Genomic DNA, 24,920 nt, shown 5'->3' on the forward strand with positions numbered 1-24,920 from the left:
ATCATTACCATGTGCCTTTATCTTGAAATCATATGCATTCTTTGGCATGTAGCTGTGACATGTACTTGCTAATACTTGTCTGCTTGGATAATTCAATCATAAATATGTGCTCTAAGATCAGCTTGATAAATTAGCCACTAATAATCCAAATATATCTATATATTAAAATCTCTAGTATTTAGTAGATTTATTTGTATCGAATATATATTTTTATCTCAGGGTGCAAGATTCGGCACCTGACGGAATAGGTAGAGCCATTCATCTAGTGAATTAGAACTATGATAAATTATCGCAAATTGTATTGCAAAAATTAAATATTGTATGCATACGTTTGATAGCCTAGATTTCGTACTTCTTTGATTAAATAGAAATTTCTAAAATATTGATCTATATATTTTTCTTTCAATTAAATACCTTTAATACTAATTTTTACTTGCGCAAGTATTACTCTTATTAATTTCTTAATTTATAATAACCCTTTCGGCGAGCTAGCTTTGATCATCAGATTATTTCGAAGCACTAGGGCGCCCATCACTAAATTCAAATTTAAATCACTCACGTGTCGAAAATCTTCTTGTAAGCCGCCGATGTCGATCCAACTCCATGTGGTCCGGGAATATGGTAGCCGGAATCGTCTCCTCCAGGGGTTATAAATTTAATAAAAATGAAAAATGACTTCTGCTTCACAATAGCATCACGAAGTCTTTTAAGAAATTTAATAATTTACTTTAACTTTAATTTTTACAAAATTATTAATAAGGTACTTCGCTCTAAAATATTTGGGGTCCTCTTATGGTGGCATCTGGCTGGCGAGTGCTGGTTCTTCCTTCTCAAGTTTTACAGATCCTCTTTCCGACTTTCAAATTAGCATAAAATTTAAATATCTCAATCCTCCGCCATTAAATTCAAATAGATCTTACAAAAAATGCCAAAATATTGCTTAGATTATATGATTAATAATTTCTTTGCATTCGAGCCATATTGATAACATAGATTACACAAATTTTTACACGAAATCTACTACAATTATATAAATATATAAATATTTTTGAATCGGCCTACAGTTGCCGCCTATTAACTGCCGTTTTACTATTGGTGCATGCAAATTTTATTAGGTATTCATGCGCCTGGTAACTCTTATTTCCTGAATACATTAAATTATTTTTATTTGGTTTTTATTTATGCTCTTTGCATGCTAGTTAATATTATATATATTAATATTAATTCCATGCTAACTAATAATTAGCCACGTGGACGGGTGTTTTTCACATTGCACACCGTCTGATTGCAATAAAGCTCTGCCAAGGGGTTTTGGTCAGATTCTACGTTCTTCGGTTTGATCGATCTCTAGGTCACCGATCTGTGAATACATCTATCTAACCTCAATCTTCAAATATTTTATAAATAATATATTTATGAGTAGTAAACTTCTTCAAATCCTTTTTAAGTTCTTGTACCATTTAGCCAGAACAAGCTGATGCTATCTTATCTTGATTATTATCTGCTTGGCGATATTAGCCAATTACTTTATTTTTAGACCTATTACTATTTCTGTTAGGGCTTTTCATCTACCCAAATTTGATACCTTTACACACGCCCCTGGGTTTGAATTCAAAATATTTGAGAATCACAATGTTTTTAATGAAAACCCACCCTTCAAATACACTGATATACACTATACTTTATTTATAAATTATACTCTCCTACTTCTATCACATTTCGCAGTCATATTTGCTGCATCTCCTTTATACCTTTATCAAAAACAATAACAAATTCTCCTCCTCAACACACATAAAAATATCATAAATATAAACTTCTAAACGTACTCCTCCTGACACCATTTACAACACAGTAATTTTTGAATTCGCCGCTTGCAGGGCTGCCAACTTAACTACACACATTTCATAATTCTCATAAATGATTCCTTTTAGACAATAATTTCGATTCATAAACTTCTGGGCTTATATCTTATAGTATTTCTTAGGTCTTAATATAAATAATTTTCTATACATCAGGTACAATACTTTCTTTTGCTAATGGCTCTTTGGTTTTGGTAATTGGTATTCACTTTAAATCTTTTCAGGTAACAAACGTGGCATAATTAAAAGTAATAAATATAAAACATATAAATAAATATATCGACATTAATAAATATAATAAATAACAATAATAAATAACTCTTTGGGTACAGTACTTCTTTTTATAAACATATGTTCAACAGATATTACATTCATTTGATTTGGGTGGCTTTGGTCAGCTGTTCGCTGTTCTACAATTCATAGTGTTTCATGTTACATCAGAATTTGCTATCGACTTTCATAACTAACCTAACTGCTCAATTTTTCTCTTAAAAAGGTAATTAACAAATTTTAATTTTATTATCCCCGCTTGTGTCCTTTTTTATCTGATGTATATAATTTAATTACATATTTAAAAATTGTTCTTTTCCTTATTGCAGGCTTCTAACGGCTGGAAGGAATTAAAACATTGGATTGTTGCCACGAGGTCCTATACCAATATTAAATTTATTAAGGAAGGTTAGTAATTGGCTTGATAGTGTGTTTTCCTTTGACTTCTTATCATATTATTTGAAATTTGATGATATTTCATGTAGAATTGTTGTGGTTTACTTGCATCTTCTTGCATTCGGTTTGTAGATGTTGCTGTAGGCCGGTTGGTTATCTGCTGTTGGTTTTTTGAGGCTGTCCTATTGATAATTTTCTTCATGAATATAAACCCCGGTATCTGGTATACTTTTCTAAACAAATCCTAGCTTCCTTAATGGTAATTTCTTTTAATCCATTCTTTTTCCAAATATCCTGCACTCTTATCATCCTTCCTCTTATTTTCATCTAATATTCTTGTTTTCGGTTCACTATAATCATTAGGCTTACAACAATAAACATTTTTATAATATTAAATTTCCAACCATCAATAATAGATTCATTTAACAACAACAATACAATATTTTTCGTCCTATCCACAACACAGTCTTTTATTAATATCACAGCCATTATAACAAATATTAAACACCATATCCAAACATTTATCAACTTTTCAATAGCATAATATCTAGGTACTTTCACTTTCTTAATATTATTTTTTAATTCTTCCAATCTTATTAGCCACCGTTTATCCTTTATCAAACTCAATACGTAGTCCACCTTGTTGTTGCCCATGCATGAATCCGTAATAAACCTTTTAGTAGCTCTGTTTTCATCCCATTTCTTTGATCCATTTTTCCGGTCACATAGCTGAATATCTCTCTTGAAGCGTATGTGCCGCGGATGCACGCCGTCGGTCCGCTCCTGTCCTCCTTGGTGCCGGTCCGGAATCCTCCTTGGCCTCTTGAAGCGTGCATGCGGCTTCCATCGGCGCGCGCGGTTCCTCCTTCGTCGCTTCTTCCGCCTCCGGGCCTTACGATGCATGTTTCTCTTTCTATCCTGTATGCTGTCCTCTCGTTCTTGATGCCGGTCGGGTGTCCTCGGGCGCCTCCGTCTCCGGGCCTTACGGTGGTCGCTCCTCTTGTCCTTGATCTTGGGGTCCTCAGTCTGCTTCGGTGGGGTACAATGATATGGGTGCATAGATTCTGTGCGCGGGTGCATGGTGGCGGTCAAAACAGGTAGTATGGTGGCAGTCTCCTCCTGGCGGCTGTTTGTGTTCTCCGGCGGTGATGGGTCTTCGGCGGGGAACAGGATACTTAATATGGGTTGATGTTTGCGGCTGGTTTTTGGTGGTGGTTTATCTGGAATTGGCTTTTGTTCTTCTAATACTATTTCCGGTAAATCATTTCTAAAGGTGGTGTATGATGTTGAAATATCTTGATTTTCTTTGTTTGTTTCATTGGAGCTTGTCGGTGTTATATCGGGGGTATCATATAGTCCTGGTTTATTAGCTGTAGTTTTCTGTATATCTGGTGGCGGGTCGTTGGGTGCTGGGTTCCGGGTTTTTTGTTGATTCAATCCTGTTGCATGCGCTATGGTGTAGTTTGTATTTATTTGTTGAGGTGGTGGTTTATAATTTCTGTTGTAACTGTTTTGTGTATTATTATTATGTGAGTTTAATCGATCACGGCCATCATAGTGATTCCTACGATTGCTCTGCTGGGCATAGTGGTTGGTTGTACGATTTTGAAATTTTTCATTATTCCAATTACCATTTTGCCTGTGCTCATAGCGGCGTTCAAATTGGGGAGCAGATCGGTAGCGATCATATGATACCGGTTCATAATTTTGGCTGTTATGCGGATTAAATTTTGAATTATGCTGATTTGATGCGTATCTCTGGTCTGAGCGGTGGGTTGATATTGCCATTGCAGACTGTATGCCATATAAATGATTAATTAGCTGCTTGCAATCAGTAATGGGTTGTGTGGCGAGTGCCATTCTAACTTGATACGGTAGCTTCTTTAAAATAATGCTTGCTAACGCCGATTCATTAATGGGCTCGCTCAATTGAGAATTTTTAAACTGTAGGGCAGTGACGAAAGTGGTACATGCACCGTCTAATTTAGGGTTGAAATCGCATGATATGATGTCCGCTAGCACGTCCAACTGTTTACTTCTGCTCCAATACTGTTCCAGGAAGACAGCGACAAACTCATCCAATGATGTAAACTCATGGGCTCTACTCCGAAAAAACATCAGGGGTTCGCCAATCAATAAATTAGTCAAACGGAGACGCCAAAAATTCCAAGAGGTAGGTGCAAGAGTTTGTACTAATTTTATCTGATCAATGAATGGTTGAGGTTGCAAATGGCGATCAGTGTTATCAAATTTTCCTAGTCCTTGTAATATACTATGTACGTTGAGGTTGTCTGTTTGAATTCCTTGAGGTTGTTGTTGAATATGATTTTCCAATGCTATTATTTTTTCCTGTGTTATCTGCCATTGACTATCATGTGTAATTTTATTTGCGTTTATTTCTTGATTTAGTTGAGTCAGAGTGGATTTCTGAATTAGTAGAGTTCCATTTAAAGCTTTACAGGTTTCAGTGTTTTGATTGATGCTACCTTGCAGTTGGTTCATTTTTGTGGACATATTAATCTGTTTGTTTTGTATTTCTTTAATATTGTTAATATTTTTGTCAACTGTAGTTGTTAAGTTTTGATTGGCAACGGTAATTTGTTTGTGGATTTCTTGGTGGCAATCGGCCTTAATGTTATTTGTTATATCCTGAATAGGTGTAGTGATTTGTGTATTTAAGTTGTCTATCCTTTCATTGAGTTCACATGTAACCGTATCTAACCTTTCCGATAATCCTGCCGTAACTTTATCTTGACTTTCTTTTTGTAGGGTTATCATTGCTTTTAACTCTTCCCTATGACTCTCTACTTTAGTTTCAATATTATCCAACCGTTGTTCTACTGATTTTATAGCGCCTGTGGTCTCTTTCATGCCCTGTTCCACTGTCTGTTTATTTTCCTCTTTTACTGTAGCAATCTCCTTTTTAATTTCCTGCATCATACTATCCATTGTTTTTTGTAACATAATGTTGAAAGTGCTACTCGTTTGTTCCATTATTACCTTTTGAAGCGGATCTAGTTCTGTGGTTGAAAACATACTCTGTTTGCCCAGGTGTGACTCGGCCTCCGGCGATGCGGGTTCTGCAGACTGCTCCTCGCCCCCTTCAAAATTGATCTCTACTATCCGTTGATTCAATGGTGTGTCAGCGGCGTCGATTCGAGTGGAGGATAGAGGTTGCAGACCTGGTGGATCGAAAATTATCGACCCGACGCTTCCTGGTTCCCTTTCTCGTGGCGTATTGGCATCTACCGTGGTGGGGTTTGATGTGCTCGGAGTCGACAAAGTGGGATCTGTGCAACCGCCGTACATATATGAAACTTCAGAGTTTGCGGGAGTGTGATTCATTATGTCAAATGTGATAAATGCTAATTAAACAGTGATAAAATGATAAGCGAAAATGCTTAAAAAAGAGACACAACCGGGACTTACAGTGAACAGTGATGTGTAATGTGTTTGGATACTCTTACAACCAGGTATTTATACTTAAGTTTTTTACAATGCTCTAGCGCCCTCAATGTTTTGTTGATTTATTCTTGGCTAGTTTACAGGCTGCGACTTATTTTCCAACCGGCTTAAACACCTAATATATTTTTGACTAGAAAGTAATAGCAGTTTAGGCTTATAAAATATAATCTCTCTCTATAAACATGTAATTTTCACAGTACTAATAATATAAAATTTTCTTTAAAACATATAATTTCTCTCTATTTAAAGCTCTTGTTTCCCCAAAAAGTAATACAAATATTCCTTCGCCAGTTTTCCTCACAACTCGTATAAGTTATCTATAATTTTCACTATGGTTATTGACCTAATTTCAAGTAATTATTCAATGAGCTTGGCTCTCATCATCAGTCCCACGTTGGCACGACATGTATTTATGTCACGTTATTCTTTATATAAAATAACGATTAGCCTCCTGCTTGGCATCAGTCGGTAAAGCATGAGATTTAATATAATTAGGGCGTGGTTTTTCTAATAGTATTCAGTCTTAAAAAATCTTGATAGGCCTAGATATGGGCTTCTCCAATAACTCTTGTAATTCAATAATAATAAATATATATATATATAAATGATACTTATACTATAGAGATGAGGAATATAAAATAAATTGCACACCATGAAATTTTACACATATATTATACAAATAATGCAAAGATCAGTCGAGGCAAAAAATATATATAGAGCGATAAAAAATATAATATAAAAATAGAACAATATTTGAAATCAATAAAAATATCACAGGCTAACTTTATATTCTAGATTTATGGCACGAATCATTACCATGTGCCTTTATCTTGAAATCATATGCATTCTTGGCATGTAGCTGTGACATGTACTTGCTAATACTTGTCTGCTTGGATAATTCAATCATAAATATGTGCTCTAAGATCAGCTTGATAAATTAGCCACTAATAATCCAAATATATCTATATATTAAAATCTCTAGTATTTAGTAGATTTATTTGTATCGAATATATATTTTTATCTCAGGGTGTAAGATTCGGCACCTGACGGAATAGGTAGAGCCATTCATCTAGTGAATTAGAACTATGATAAATTATCGCAAATTGTATTGCAAAAATTAAATATTGTATGCATACGTTTGATAGCCTAGATTTCGTACTTCTTTGATTAAATAGAAATTTCTAAAATATTGATCTATATATTTTTCCTTCAATTAAATACCTTTAATACTAATTTTTACTTGCGCAAGTATTAATCTTATTAATTTCTTAATTTATAATAACCCTTTCGGCGAGCTAGCTTTGATCATCAGATTATTTCGAAGCACTAGGGCGCCCATCACTAAATTCAAATTTAAATCACTCACGTGTCGAAAATCTTCTTGTAAGCCGCCGATGTCGATCCAACTCCATGTGGTCCGGGAATATGGTAGCCGGAATCGTCTCCTCCAGGGGTTTATAAATTTAATAAAAATGAAAAATGACTTCTGCTTCACAATAGCATCACGAAGTCTTTTAAGAAATTTAATAATTTACTTTAACTTTAATTTTTACAAAATTATTAATAAGGTACTTCGCTCTAAAATATTTGGGGTCCTCTTATGGTGGCATCTGGCTGGCGAGTGCTGGTTCTTCCTTCTCAAGTTTTACAGATTCTCTTTCCGACTTTCAAATTAGCATAAAATTTAAATATCTCAATCCTCCGCCATTAAATTCAAATAGATCTTACAAAAAATGCCAAAATATTGCTTAGATTATATGATTAATAATTTCTTTGCATTCGAGCCATATTGATAACATAGATTACACAAATTTTTACACGAAATCTACTACAATTATATAAATATATATAAATATTTTTGAATCGGCCTACAGTTGCCGCCTATTAACTGCCGTTTTACTATTGGTGCATGCAAATTTTATTAGGTATTCATGCGCCTGGTAACTCTTATTTCCTGAATACATTAAATTATTTTTATTTGGTTTTATATTTATGCTCTTTGCATGCTAGTTAATATTATATATATTAATATTAATTCCATGCTAACTAATAATTAGCCACGTGGACGGGTGTTTTCTCACATTGCACACCGTCTGATTGCAATAAAGCTCTGCCAAGGGGTTTTGGTCAGATTCTACGTTCTTCGGTTTGATCGATCTCTAGGTCACCGATCTGTGAATACATCTATCTAACCTCAATCTTCAAATATTTTATAAATAATATATTTATGAGTAGTAAACTTTCTTCAAATCCTTTTTAAGTTCTTGTACCATTTAGCCAGAACAAGCTGATGCTATCTTATCTTGTTTATTATCTGCTTGGCGATATTAGCCAATTACTTTATTTTTAGACCTATTACTATTTCTATTAGGGCTTTTCATCTACCCAAATTTGATACCTTTACAACACTCAAATTCGCGACTTTTCTACTTCCTGTCTCTTATCATCTTCCATTCGAATGGAGATAAATGGGAAAGGATATCCTCTGATACATTGTACATAAACATATTCTTTTTGGATCTTCGTATCGTTCAATAATTCTCTACTTAATAATTCTCTAATTTAATAATTTGTAGAATCAATCGCTGGTATATTCCAACTATCGATTACTGTTAATATTTTATTCATATATTCGTTGATATAATTACAAATCATATGAATATGATCGGAATAGAACAACAGGCATAGCCCAAAACTATTCTGTTCCCAAATTTTGATAAATAATGAAATGTCCGAAAAAATAGGTTATGTTCTTACTGAGGAAATTTAAAGATCAAAGTTCTGTCCAAGAATATAATTATATTAGCTGGAAATTTTGAATTTAGAATGATTAAAATACCAAATTATAGTCAAATTTTGCACTTAATATCACCGCACTTTGAATAAATTAAGTTATCTCAGAAAATTTTGAAGCCAAAAATATACACACAACTTTCAACTAGGCACAGCTTTAATATCCAACTAGAATCTGAGCCAGCATATATTTCATTCTATCTAATTCTCAACATTCTCCGGAATTCTTCATTCTTCCTTGCTTTTATATTTTTCTCCTCCAAATACCGTCAGCTCCCTTTTTATTTAAATTTGTCACTATTTTTCCAGTCTTCCCTCTTCTTGTCATCTCCTCTCCCTATTCCGTTCTTCCACATTCTTTTCCATTTTCTATCCAAATGCATAATTCTTTCACCACTTTTTTCTATTAAAATATTTTTTTTATTGAAAAAATCCAACTGCTAGTCGTTCTTTTTAATAGCAAAAATATGATTCAATAATAAGCAGTTTGTAATGGAAAACAACATTGAAGATTCTTACACCTTTGTTGCTTGATCTGCTCTCTTTCCTTCTGCCTCCTTCATCTTATCATCTCCCGACCCTGTTCTACTCTTCTGCATTCTCTCCTTTTTTCATTCAAATTCGTCACTCAACTCTTCCACCCTCTGCCTCTTTCTCTCCCTACTCTGTCTCACACTCCCCAGTCTTCTACTCATCTCTCTGTCTCTTCCGAGGCCTATGCAAATACATATAGATGCCCGGACATGTCAGCCTATAACATCCGAATTTTACGACGCTTGAAGCAACGTACGTAAGGCGGGAGACAACCGCGCGTATCCTATCCTGTTTTTTTAGTAGATCGGATCCTAGCACCGTATGTCTTGCTTGCTGCTATCGTGAGATTCACTCAAAATTGACAGTTTTCCTAATATGTAGCAGCAACTCTCCCCGTTCAACCAATGCTGACAGGCTGCACTGCTGGCTCCAATACTAGGATTCGCTTGAAGTTGACAGCATTTCGAATAAAGTAACATTGATGCTGCCCATTTAAACAATTCTGACAGTGTGAAGTGAACCTGTCTCGGTTGCTTCTATAGTGAGAATTGCTTCAAACTGTCAGCAACCCAAATATATAACATGAATGCTTTCCATTTAACCAATGCTGACAGCGTTGTTGGCTGGTCGAGTCCTCTCAACAAGATTTCATCCGTTTGACTTTTTTAGCGTCTCTTTGTTTCTCCAAGTTATCCACAACGCATACAATATGGCCGCCAATACGGTATCGTATTTGATACCCGACATTCGATACAAATTTGCATGTCGTCAGGTGTCAGAGATAACAGAACTCTAAGCAGACACCCTGACAGCCCGATAAACTGATACAACACTGACGTGTGGATGTGGAGGCTGTTTATTCGGAATCTATTGTATTGCATGCGTCTATACGTGTATTGGGAGGTCTCGTCTCAAGTCTATTATCAATTTTAAATTATTTGAGATTCAGGTTATAATTTCTAGAAGGTATTTCGAGAGTGTTGTTTAGAGGTTGGGATGTCTCACATCAGTTATACATCACTGTATAAAATTTATTTTGAATCATATTATAAAATTGTACAAAGTATTAACAAAAAATATCACAAGTGTGTTGAGCAGATACGTATTTCTAACTATTTCCTCTGATATATCATGAAAGAGAGATGAGTTGAGGAAGATTTATATGTGGTTAACAAAGCAAGAGACAGGAAAAGATGACTTCAAATAATATAAAGATGAGCCAAATTACTCTTGTATTTATTATTACAAAGTGTTGAATGAAGGAAAGGAAACTGAGTGAGACATCGAATCACACCAGTCAGATATTGGTAATCGACAATCAGTCAGATATTGGTGAATCACAGAAATGTGATACAACTTCACATGATCCTTAATAAAGTCAAATACGAGAATAGAAAAGTGAAATGTACAACGCATTTATGTATCATGGGAATAAAATTGAAAGATATATTTCAAACAACCTTATTGAATTAAGACAATAAAACCTCGTTTGAATGTTTTAATTCTTTTTACAATATTGATGAGACTCATTTGTTAATTTACATACATAAAGGCTTCCATATTATGGAAAACGTTCTTTGAAGCTCCTTATAAATATGATTAATTATTTCATTAAAAAAATAATAATATCGAGTGAGCTGGCTGGGTCAGGTTTGGTATCAGAGTTTTCAGGTCGGAACTGATGAATTTCAGAGTCTCTGACATCTAACGACTGTTTTTTGTAGGCAGCCGGCACCGACGACTTAACGTGTCCATCCGAAACACGGGAGTGGCCCGAGAAAATGTTTTTCATGATTATGCATAGCGTTTCAAAGAAATCGTTAGAAAAATAAATCAATAAACATTTTAATTGGTTTGATTCGATATTATTTTATAGTTTATTTTGATCTAGTTTGAAGACTGGAATAATTTTAAGAAACTTAGCTTCATCTTCCATGATCATTAACATTATAAGTAACTTATCGAACACTGTATACTTCCTGTTTATCTTCAAACTGCAGGGACATTTTAGATCCATGATAAAGTTCAAAGGATCCAGGAATTCCTAGATTTCTGTACAGCATTCCCGTGTATTAATTACAACAAAAATAACTTCTTAGTGGTTTCTAAACTTTTTCACAACTTTGGAACTTGATTGCTATGTTTGAATCGCTCTATTTCACTGGATAAATCCGATATAATTGGTTTTTGGAATGATTAGGAAGGGAAGTATAAATGTTAAGAAAGAACTTGATGTTTTTCACTTTGTGGTTTTCAGAACGAATATTCAATTTTTTTATTCAACCATCTAGTGTTGTTCCGTTCTACTTGAAAGATACAGACAAAATTCTGCCAACTACATTTCCATAAACTAGTGAAAATTTTCTGCAGTGCAATTGGTTTGCTCATACTGAAGAGCTTTTAATTCCCAGGACTTCTTTGATACTCGGATCCCAAATTATTGTTTCCAAGTTATTTCATTCTTTTAATGATTTTCATATAATTCTAATAATTTATTATCGTTAGTGAAAATGCTTGGTGAAAACTCTAGCACTATTTCACTGAAATTTTTCTATTATTATATTGAATACCCATTCAAGAAGATAGTCAGTTTAACATTTTAAATTCTCATTCGATTAGAAATAAAATGAACTGCAATCATGCCGTTGTTCATTATTGAATATTTCTCAATCTATAAACAATTTTTTTCAAATCTTCTGAATGTTATTGAGTGATATGATTTATGAAGACTCTCAATATCCAACCTTGACGAGAGATCTGCTGCTGAAAAACTCTACAAATGAAAATTTCCTAATTCTTTGTCAGCAGCAATATCGTTTGTACAATAACATAATCTAATATGAGGCTATTTTTTTGTTTTTCTGATAACGGAATTCTTCAAAGTTGATAATTCACTACATTCATTACATTCCATGTATATTTTATATCTGGATTTGGATAAACTATTGAATCAACTTAATTAATTCTTAATACATTTACTATCTCAACTAATTTTTCACATCATGATATATCAAAAACACAAAATAGGATAATAACTTCTGTAACATATTTAATTTGGATTGATAAATAAAAATCCCTAGTTGAAATATTTATAGGTCTAAGTGAAGTAATTGGCTAATATCGCCAAAGAGATAACGTAAAGATTAGATAATATCAGACGTCCTGGCTAAACTGTACAACAGCCTAAGAGGAATGGAAATAATCTTTGCTAATATATAATATTATATAAAATATTGAAAATTGAGGTTAGGCATAAACATTTAGTGATCGGCGACCTAACGATCGACCGAGCCATACAACGTAGAATCTGACCAAACACCTTGGCAGAAATTTATTGTGGCAAAACAGTATGCAATTTGAGGAGCTAAAGGTCTCACGTGGCTAATTATTGTAATGAAACAACTAATAACCTATAAAAAATTACTTAGCATGTAAAGAGCATATTTAAAAACCCCAACAAAAATAATTAAATGTATTAAGGAAGTAGGAGGTTACTGGGCGCATGAATACTGTAATAATTTGCATGCACCAATCAAATAGTGGCAATTGATAGGCGGCAATAGTGAGTCGATTCAAATATATTTGTATATATTTCTACAAAAAATAAGAATTTGTAAAAATTGTTGTATAGTCTATGTTTTGGATATGGCCCGAAGGCAAAGAAATTGTTAAAGATGTAACATAAGTAATAATTTAATATTTTAGTACAGTCTATTTGAGCCCTGAATGGCGGAGGAATAGATTATTCAAATTTTATGCAAATTTAGAAATTGGAAATGAAAATTGTAAAATTGAGAAACGAGAACCACACTCGCCTGCCAACTGCCACCATGAGAGGTCACTAAAAATTATAGAGCGTAATACCTTGCTATATCTTGTAATAATTTGAAGTTAAATTGAATTACTAAATTTCTTATAAGACTTTGTGATGCTCTTATAAATTAAAAGTCATTTTTAAATAATTTTGTAACCCCTTGGAAGAGACGACTCCGGCTACAATAATCCAGGACCACCAGGAGTTGGATCGACATCAGCAGCTCATAAGAAAATTCCGACACATGAGTGAAAAATATTGAAATAGTGATAGGGCGCCCTCAGTGCTTCGAAATTAAATAAGAATCAAAGCTAGCTCGTCGAAAGGGTTTCTTATAAATTAAGAATTTGGTAAAAATACTTGCGCAAGTAAATGTAGTATAAAAGGTATTTTATTAGAAAAGTAACGAATCAATTCATATATCGGAAGATCTATCAATCAAAGAAGTATAAAATCTAGACTGTTAATACATATTCATATGATCATTAATTTCTGCAATATAATTTGCAATAGTTTATTGTAGCTCTGATTCACTAGATGAACTGCTCTATTTATTCCTTCAGGTGCCGAATCTCGCACCCTGAGATAAAAAATATATTTATTACAAAGAAATCTATTAAATACTATAGAATTTAATATATATATTTGGATTACTAGTTTGTCAATTTATCATGCTAATTTTAAGAATTTAGTTTAAATAGAATTGTCCAAGTCGACAGGTATTAGCAAGCTGATATTGCAGCTACATGCAAATGATCATAAAAATGAAAGCACATGGTAACGTTTCGTGCTATAAAATTTAAAGAATAGTATTGGCCTGTGATATTTTATTGATTTCGATTATTGTTCTACACTAGAGTCCCGATTAACCGAGTTAATCGGGACCGCTACAACCTCGGATAGTCAAATACTCGGTTAATGACTCGACTGAAAAAGTTGCCGGCCATAATTCTATTACGGAGCCATTCTTTTACGACCCAAACTTTGGCCATTATACTGAACACTTCATTTTTACGTTTTCGAAGGCTGGCTACACAGTAATCGTAAGTTACTCTGCTCTGGTGTGCCGGCAAGATAAGTAGGAAAGATTGCGATCTTCTCTCGAAAAAGGTGGATAAGATTCGCAGAAGTGCCTTGAAATTGAGGAGGATTTGGGATTTTGAAGTGGGTTTCATTGTCATCTCAATGTATGAGTATTGGATGTCACTTGAAGTTTCTAGTGATTTGTATTTATTTTTCTCTTTTATACTTGTGTAGTTGCAAAATGTTGTAACAAGTATTCTCGCAAAAAACGTTCAGATTTTGAGGATTTGGAGTCGGCTCTTATTTAGTGTTCTATGGTACTTAAAACTCGATTTTTTATATTATTCTTCTATTAATTTGGCGATTTTCAAGTATGAAGTTCAAAGAGCTTCTTTCATTACTTCATATTTTTTCTTTTTTTCAGTCGATTTTTGTAAGGAAATCTTTTCGAATAGGAAAGTACACATTCTACATTTTGTAAGAATTATTTATTACCACAATGATGTTAGATGACCTTCAATTATTATTTTAATATTGCATTGAAACGTTCTTATCTCTTTCTGCTAAATATTACAACATTATTCAATCAAAATTATGGAGCTCCCTTTTTCTCTCAAACTAGAAAGTCTCTGTTGTCAAGGACAATTCCAGGGCCATGATCTCCAGAACTTTTTATTATCATGGGATTCTGCATCAAATCCAATTCAAATTTATTTCCTTCACAAAATTTGCAATAATATGTACCTTGGAATAGTATAATGACTTCTATTAATAATAACAACTAAGGTACAAGAGGTGGAAATGAAAACATTGGCATACGTGAAAATCACTTGTTCGCCAGAAGGAGTAGCATATTATTATCCGTCGGTTATCTGTGCCTTATCAAATCTGAAACAATTAAAATGTGTAAGTTCTTAAAATTAGATACTACTAAGTAATGATTACTTTTATTTAGAGAAAGAATATTCCAGTTTATGGAAAGAGGTAAAAATATGAATACAAAATTGAGATTGATCTCTCTTGGTGCTAGATAGTTTGAAGCATTTGTAGAATCTGAAGCATTAAATTCTTCAGTGATACCAATATTTTCCAGGTGCAAATTTGAAGCACCTTCAAACTGTACCTCAAACTCCAAACTAAACATTGACGATCCGCCTCCAGCAACTTGAACCAGGGGCAGCACCGCCTCCCTGCTTCACCTCTGCCCCCATATTGCCGCCTCTCGCGACTTTACACCGGTTTTAAATCACAATTCTTTATTCATTGTCCGAGAACAATATGCTTGTCTCGGCTGTGAGCGGTCTCAGAGACTACGCCGGTAATAAAAGTCTTGTTTGGCCGTGATGAACGACTCCAACCAAGAAACCGGGCCGCGACGTCCCATGGACCCCCAATCATCTAAATCACTCACACCCAACTTACCTCTTATATTTATATCCATCCGCTTTTTTCTCTATTTTTATTTATCGTCGCCGCGCTCCTTTCATTTCGTTTATTATTTATTCATACCTTTTCTACTTCTTGTTACACATCGGGATGAGCAACCTCCCTCCCCTCCCCTCCCCACATATAAATCAATACGTTTGACACTCTTCTGAATCCTTCACAGCTCACAGCCCTCTTCTCTTCTTTATCATCCACTTCGTGTGCACACACCACTTTTATTACCCACTCTTCTTCTCCTACACATCCCCTCTACTACCCCAATCTTAATCCATTCTCTCTCTCACTGTGTCTCTCCCTTCCTCTCGATCACCATCTTCATATCTTTTGTATCACTGTATCTCTTTCACTCACATTGCCTCCTCTTCCGCCTACCTCTTCATCACTTTCTCTCTCTCTCTCTCTCTCTCCCTATCTTCCACTTCCTCTCTCACCCCACTTCTCAATCTATATATATATTTTTTCAAAATATTAATATTTCTCTCTCTTTCTAAATATCTTTCTTGCACTCACTCTCTCTCTCTCTCGTTCCCTCGCACTTACTCATACTCACACATGGGTTGATCGTAACAAGTAGAATCACAGTTTTTTTACATTGTTTGGCCGCCAGTTTGCATAGGTGTACAGTAACACAGATTCGTGTTGATCGTGATCGTGTACGACCTTGGAACTGGTTTTTGGAGATGTTGTTGAGGGTTAGAGGGAGGGGAAGGTTGAAACCGCAAAATTTCACGGTTTGCCCCCAAATCGAATGGGTGTTGGTACAGGGGTGTCGAAGTGGTCAGATTGTTCAAACGTAAGGGGATGGTGGTGTCAGTGTCAAGGTATTTTGTTGGAGATGCTAATTTTTGTTGAGAGCAATCGTCTGATCGGTAATGATTGTATTCTTAGTGGAAAATTAACTTATTTGATTTGAGAATATACTTCTCAATCTGTTTCTCAAATATTCTGTGCATTTTTAACTCATCGACACGAAGGATAGCTGGATTTTGCAATATATTTAACTGGATTTTGCTTCTCTGGACATTGGTACTGGAATTGTACATTTTGTTACAGAACACTATGTGATACATGATTGGTTATAATCTACCAGAGCGTCACAAATCATGTTGAGAAACACTCTATCATTTTTCTGAAAGATTATTTGCTCAAAAATCTTCGTGTCAGTGTTATGACTATGTGATTCTTCAGCTTTTCAGAGAAAACATACATCTTAGGCTCTATAAAATATATTTCTTCTTTCTGATTCAGTTCGAATAAGGGAGACCATGAGTGTTATATGGATGCATGATGAATACAATTAGTAGAAGAGGAAGTGTTCGGCTTCGATCTTCCAGCTTTGAAAATAAGGATGCATTTTACCAAAAACTCAACATTTATAGAATGAGCGAAGCGAATTCTATGTTTCAAGTCAATCGGCGTTTGTTTGTTTGTACCGCAGTTACAGTCGCAGTTATGGTCCGATTTGGATAAAATTTGGTAAACAAGTACTTTGAAACAAGGCGCAGAAACGTATGTATTCAAAATTGTTAAATTCATTTCCGTTTCAAGATGACGGCCCTTTATTCGGAAATTTTACCCTAAAAATCACTGAACTTTTCAATACTTTATCAGATCAGGCTCAAATTGGGCTCATTCTTCTCAGCTCTTCAAAGCGGTATTATTTCATGTATCATATGCTGAAATTTTTTTTAATTTTTGGCATTTCTATTTTTTTCCCTAAGTCCCAATTCAAGTTTCAGATTAGATTTTTATCTTTTAAACCGTGCTTCCGAGCTCAAAAGTGTAGAGGACCTTTATTCTTCAGCGCTCCAAGGTGGTCTTATTTCATATATCACATGTTCAAAATTTCAAAAATTTGGAATTAGATAATACTCCCCTCCAACAGTCACAAATTTCAAGTTTCAGATTTCTTATCTCTTTAGCTGTGCATCCTAGCTCAAAAGTGTAGAAAACTTTTATTTTTCAGAGCTCGAAGTCTTATTTTATACATTACATGTTGAAAATTTTTAATTTTTTGTAATTCAATTATTTACCCCCCCCCCCCAAGACCCACATTTCAAGTTTTAGATTTTTTATCTTTATAATCGTGCATCCTAGCTCAAAATATAAAAAACTTTTATTTCTCAGCGTCAACCACCGATCCTACTGCATCTATATCATTATACTCTAAATCCAATTTGTATGTGTGTTTGTGTGTGAATAGGCGGGCGTGTGTCAATAGTGATTTTAGTGAGTGTAGCGAATTCTACTGTTCTCTAAACTACTAGTAATTTTAGGCTAGATTTGCAATAGTTTTAGGATTCTAAAGTGTACTTGAACCCATGCATTTATTCTCAGTTAGTACAACTTGGTCAAACTAGTGGCTACTCTAGTATCTCTTATTCTATCTGCTTGATCTAGTTTTTGTTCATTTTTTGAAGAGCATGATTGTTGAGTTTTTGCCGGGTGTCGTTCGGCGTCCGTGGGTAGGTGACGCAACACAAGATTAACTTGAAACAGGGGAGCTGAGCAGTGAGCACTGAGCATCACTTTCATTAACATAATTCGGCAATAAAATCAGAGTGCGTTGTTACGTTTATTATTATACTGTTTAGTCGTGACGAGGAGGAGAGCGGTGAAGAATGGCGGACAAAGTGTAATAAATTCACGATTTGTCGAAGGAGGGGGATGGATGGAAGATGATGGCTTTGGGGATGTTTTGAAAGTTTGAGAAATACAATGTGTTGTAGAAATGTGAGAAAGTTGAAAATGGCGGAATAAGTAGAGGGATATGTTGTTGAACAGGAATGTGATGAACGTAAGGGACAGCGAAAGAAGGATTGGTAGAAAGGTTTGAAAAAAATGAACATTATGAACATTAATACAAGTGAAAGAATTGAATTTTGTAAAATAGAACCACAGAAGATGGACACCATAGTTGTTCTCTACTCTATGATAGGATAAAACTGTATGATAAATAGGAAGAAATTCATTTGGGTTGAAGGTTAAGAAATAGGTAGCAAGATATGGTTGAAGATACTGATTGGAACAAGAAGGAGACGAAGGACAGGAGGAGAAAGAAAAAAGAATGAGAGAAGTACGTCTAAAGAAACTGATTTTTTCCTCATTATGTTTTTATTAAGGCAAATCCACAAAAATTGTACGATTGTTATCGGTGAAAATTGGTGAAGAGAAAAGTTAAAATCCAGAAAATAAAAAAAGTTTGAATGAGAAGTGCTCGCTATTGAGAGATGAAGGAAGAGAAGATAGAAAAGAGAAAAAATTACAGTAATGAAAAACACAAAATGTGAATTTACTTGAGGACAGAAAAAGTAAAAGTGATAAGACTAGAAGGAGAAGATGTTTGAAATGAACAATTGGATTGATTTTTATTGCTGTGTAAATTTACTTCAAATAATATACATACATTCCCGATTAGTAAATGTAAGAAGAAGTAAAGTGAAGGACACTAGAGGAAAATCGGTGAGAAGTACACCGAGGACAAGCAATACTTGAAAAAAATGAAAGTGATTCAATTGGCGATGTGAATTTGAGTAAATGATTAACAAAAAATGTGACAAGTGGAGTACTTGATACAAGGACAAAGTGAAAATGATAATGAACTCTATTCTGCCTAAAGTAGTCAATAACTTGATGTAATAGACTTGTATTAAAAACAGCTCAAGTCAGATTCATTGAGACTAGCAAAAACATTTCAAATCATAATTTGTAGACAGGGGTAAGAATTATATAGGCCTGGAACGACTTTTGTTAGAACGATAGCAAGGGATGTGACGTTTTTATTCAGAGCAGATTCTGATTTACACATGTTCCTTAGGCAGTGTTTTGGTACACGTGTGTGTCGAAAGTGCAAACTCAGAATAATTATTGTTTCTGAGAAGAAGATTCAGATTTCGGGGATTATTTTTCTCGGATGCAAATATTCGGAGAATTGTTATATTAATAATTCCATAATAATTATTGTTGATAATAGATTATAATAGGTGGTATATTTGGATAATGGAAGTTATTGGTTGCATCAACAAGGATCACCTTTCTTGAATCAGACATCAGAGAATCATATTATGCTGACCTCGGATCGAAATTGTCTCATTTTTTGCAATCCAGAACCAGAGAGCAAACTATCCAGACAGCAAAGCTACTGTATTCATTCGATTTATTTAAACTTGCTCGTGGATAAACTGATAAGAAACTATGCTTTCTACATTTGCTTCAACTCTTAAGCTCCATCTCTCTATTATCCATAATTTCAAAGCCTAGGTCTAAAAGGTTATTCAAAAAAATATCATATTTTTAATGTCAACATGTTGTGTAGAGGAACGAGTACAATTTTATTGTAAGAGTAAATACTTGTAAAAAGTGCATTTGTGAATATGAGTGACTTTCTATCTCTTGATTCAATGATAACAGTCAATAAGATAAATACAGTACAATAATATTATAAGATTTACTACGATACGATAGTATCACAATGATAATCGATAACAGATGCTGAAAAGACTCGATGGTGACAAATCTCAGAATACTCCCAAGTAGAAATGGAGTCGGCAGAGAATGAAATGGATTCGGACCGAAGATTGACGGGTGGCATTTTGCCATGGCACTCAGTGCAAGTGTGTCCTACTACTTGATTGAGTAGCAGTCGGCCATTAGAGGGAGCTATTTGAATGATAGCTGGCACATTGGGTGGATGCCGGTTGGTGGTGGATGGGTGACTACTGCTCAAACAACAATAATAATGAGTGATGATGGGGTAGGGGGGGGGTTGAAGTGCCGAATTGCTGGAGTCAGTCTCAGTCGATTTTGGCAAGTTGTGTTGAAGCACCTGTGCCAATCTCAGTCCAGGATTGCGGCTCCTAAGCAGCACCGATATATCAATCTGGACGTATGACATGGACCATCCTGTTGCACAGGCATCTTCTTATTACCCTTTTTCTCCTTCCTACGCCACTCCTTGTTCTACCTGCTCCTTTCTCGAGCTCCTCCTCTTCCTATTTTTCGAATGACATCTCTTAATTCTTAATTTTCGCGCTCCTGATTTTTCTCTGAGTATTTTTCTTGTGTCTTATCTGCTAGTTTCTATGCTCATGTCTACTGCTCCACGTTCTTCTTCAGGGTTGTGTGGCAGCGAGGACCTAGAGTCCCAACACCGCCCTTAATGAAGGAAATTATTCAATTCTTCCTCACTTTTCTCACTCCACCCTACTACTTATTTGCTTGATTCACTTTTGTGCTTTTCTATCGCCTCTTGCTTTTTCTTTCGCTAATACTCACTTCCCCCGTTCCACCCTAAACAAATACGTCCAGCTCTACAGCAATATCTTCTTCACCTCTCCACATGCGACTTCCTCATACTCCTCAGCAGTCACATACTTTCTACGCCTTAATCTATCTTTCTTTATGGTTTTCTTATAATTCATAATTTCTAACCATTTTCATTAATATTTTGTTCGATATTCGTTACACCTCTGTTAGAAATAGTAAGGGCTATGCCTGTTTTTTTCCACCACGTATTTTTGTCATTGGATGAGATATATAAATTTCTCCGTTTTCTTACTCATTATTCAAACTACTTCGTCTTTCTCTCATCTTTCATGTCATTTTGATTTTTCTCTCATAAAATCATTTTCATAAGTGATTTTGTGAATAGGTAATGGAGAAATAAGTAAATCCTCACATCCCCATACATCTTTTTTAGTTCATCGAATTTTCTTTTTCCTCATCATCCCTCTTCCCCTACTCTCCCATATACTACTGACTAGTATTCTTTTCCCAATTCCCTCCATCGTCTCCCATTTCTCCTTTTTCATCTACCTGCTCCTCCTTCTTTTCCTCCCCTTCTTACTTCCCTTATGTTAGTCTACTGCTTCTAAGTCAATCTCTCATCTCTCTCCCCTAGTTCTCAATCTCAGCATATATTTGATTATGCCTTAAAAATAATTCTCTTGATTTTTCTACTACTTCTTCTGAAATTCGATTTCTACTTATATTTACTATTGGTATTCTACAATTTCACTGAATTGTTTCTGTTGATATAATTTTTTGACATATTCATTTCATCTTCTGCTAGTTCCTGTGCTCCTGTCCATGCCTTCACCATAATATATGTCCTCTTCTCTCTTATTCTTATTCCTGTTGCCCTAATATGACTTATTTTCGCATATCTATGTTACCATCTTGATTCACCTTTGCTACGTATTCCTTTTCCTCCCCATTCTCATATGATTACCTCTTTCTCTCATAATCATCTCCTTGTTTCTCCTCCAATTTTTTTTCCTCTTCCTCCTTTTCTCTCCTCCTCTTCACCTTCTACTCTTCCCCATCCTACTCCTCCTCCTCCTACTTCTTCGCCTCCAGCTCCTTTTCCTCCTTCTCCTCCTCTTTCTCACTCACCCACCTTTTTGCAACACCCCTCTTCCTCTCTCGTTCACAATCGCACTCATCTCGAGGGATAATAAATCCATTACTTAAGTCGGCAGTGGAGTGACCACCGCTCAGCTCAGCTGAGTAGCCTGGTAATTAGAAAACCGACAGTTGAAGCCACAACTAGTGGCGCTAACTGGCCACCACAATGGCCTTCTTCAATCCATCTTCATCTACATTCTATCCTGTTCCATCACACACACCTTTCCTCCTCCTCCTTCTCTTCCTCCTCCTCCTCCATCCATCCATCCTTCATTGGAAGGGCTTTCCATCTATAACTTCTTGTAAATCCCAGTCGGTTTCCGTTTTCTTCACTGGCCGCATCAATCACTGCTGACTCATAACCGTGATTTCCTCAAACCTGGCCATCGATCTTCCTCGAATTAGGCTGTCTGGAAGTTTCATCTCATCTGCTTTTCCTTATATCATTGTATATATTTTTCATAATGCCATTGAGTGTCTTCATACTTAACACAAACGAAATCTCTAGTAGCTGAAAGATTTTTTAGCTGTTTTTTTGCTCAATATGTTATTGCCTTAATGGTTTTCAAACCTTGTTGTTTATGTAGTGTCTGACAGTCACCTCTATCAGGCTAGTTTCCAATCGACTTCTTTCATTCCTGCTTCTAATCTGAATTAATGACCTTGGAGCTACTAGAGGTTTTGTTTGTGTCAAGTATATGAAGACACATTACATTATGCGAAATTTGTACAGTAATAAAGAAAATGAAATAAACCCTTTTTGGATTTGTGGCAGAGTGATCTTAAGTTCGAGTTGACCTACTTCTAGTAGGCTATATTGGAATATTTTCAATCACTTCCATGTAATAAAAGTAGCTGTAGTAATTTTTAATTGACTGCTTTCATTTCGGTCGCCAACTACAAATTAATGATCAGAAATGTTTTGAATTTGTGGTGAAAAGCACTTGAGCTCGTTTACTCTAAAGTATTGAAGGATTCTCAATCAGTTTGAAATGGAATTAGTAGTCAAGTTATTGTGCCTCTTATCGAGAAATTTTAAAAATGAATTTGAATTGATGTTCATCATCCTTTATCATTTGGTCAATCTGTTTACTTGATAGGCTACTTAAAAAGGTTGTATTTTATATGGAAAAGTTTTGAAGAATAGAAGAAGAATGAACTCATTTATTTTTCAATTAACAATTTAAGTAGCCCTATTATAATATATTATTGCTTGAAAAAGATATTTCAAACTAAACTAGCTTAGTTGAGGGAATTGTAAGCATCTACAGAAGAAAATTTGTAAGTTTCTACGTTGACTAGATGGAGCATCGCATAGAAAATCGATTTCACTCAATCACTCACACACGATTCAAGAATAGTATCGTGGTAGCAAAGACATCATCGCGGAGGCCTGATTTAAGATGGTCACATGTAAACGACTAACAGCTGGACGACTTTCAACAGATTTTATTTTGAAACTCGTCCGACTTTCAATCACTCATCGCCTTGCTCTACCTTCTCTCTTTCTCCTGCCTAGATCTTCCTCACTCTCTCTCACCCACTCACAACGGTGTGGCCTATGAAGATTAATAACTCATCTCACCCAAAGGAAACAAACGAATGAGCTATACGCACCGCTGTGTTATATGACGAACACTTGTGACTGGTTTATTGCCGGGTGAAGTCCGTCCAGTCTATTTTTGATCCGATCTTGCATTGCTTCGCGTCTTCACCGAAGATTTAATATCGAGAGGGATTTGGCAATTTGAAATATAATAGTGGAGTGTCTATTTTTGCAGGATTTACTGTAATTTATACATCCATCTAGGCCGGTGTCTTCATAACTTCGCCGTCATAACTAGAGTCGCTGAACCCGGCAAGCCTAATTATAACGTTCACTTGAATTAATTTGTCAGATTTCATTTCGGGACCTCGCTGAAGTGATGAATGGAACATTGTTGCCAAGTTGTTGGGAGTCACTCCAACTAACGTAATAGTAACATCACAGATAAATTGAATTACAATTCCCTAATAGGACTCAACTATAATAAATTATAACTGATTTTCATACTACTATAATTTATTATTATATTCACTTTTTCTGTAAAGGGCTACTAACACATTAGGGCTGCATTAATAAGATGTAAAATGGTACTGATTATTCTTTTTTTTAATAGTGGGGCTACTATATTACTGGCACTAGGGAGGTGCCGTATTTTTAGGTTATAGGCACTATATTAATAACATCACAATTCACATATAACAAAAATTATTGCTAAGGAACAGCCGCATAAGATTTCTTCTTTTAGATTTCAAACAGTGATTTCTATTGGAAGACTATGAGAAAAAGAATAGGAGAAAATACTTGGACAAGAGGTTTGAGTTGGCGCTAAGCTCGAGAAGAATGAAAACGGAAAAACAGAGAAACAACAAGGAATGCTGTTGTAGTAGTGGAACGTGTGGTGAGGGTTGTTTTTTGGGGTTGGGGGGTGACGGTCTAGAGAGGGGGGTGAGGGGGACAGGGTCTCTGAGTTTGGATCAATGATTGTACTCATTAATAGGACGCTGACACTTGCCCATCAAACTTGAGCGACTCCCTCCTCACCCTCTCTCTTACTCCTACTCCCCAACCACCTCCTCACAACCCTCAACTGGTCCCAGCAGTCATCTCCTCAGTATTTTCCTTCTTCTCCTCTTCACCCCTTCTTCTACGCTTTTCCACCAGAAGCTTTTCTTATCCTTAGTTCTTTCTTATTCCTTGTTCACCGTCTATTCTAACACATCTTTTTTTCCTTTTCTACTGTATATTTCTTCAATCGTGAATGATTTCTCTCTCTTTCTTAATATTTTCCTACTTCCTTCTTGGATGCTACTTTTTAAATCTCCTATCATTGGATGATTAAAGATAAGTCATTCATTTACATTGAGTATAA

The 24,920-nt window shown here is 35.2% G+C and overlaps 1 protein-coding gene across 3 annotated transcripts in view; it reads left to right on the top strand.

Moving 5' to 3' along the window:
• The window catches only part of LOC111044240, a 142,391-nt gene that overhangs the window by 13,886 nt on the left and 103,585 nt on the right, over positions 1-24,920 (top strand). The window lies entirely within an intron of this gene.

Source organism: Nilaparvata lugens, chromosome 10 (genome assembly GCF_014356525.2).
Source record: "Nilaparvata lugens isolate BPH chromosome 10, ASM1435652v1, whole genome shotgun sequence".
Lineage (NCBI taxonomy): Eukaryota > Metazoa > Arthropoda > Insecta > Hemiptera > Delphacidae > Nilaparvata > Nilaparvata lugens.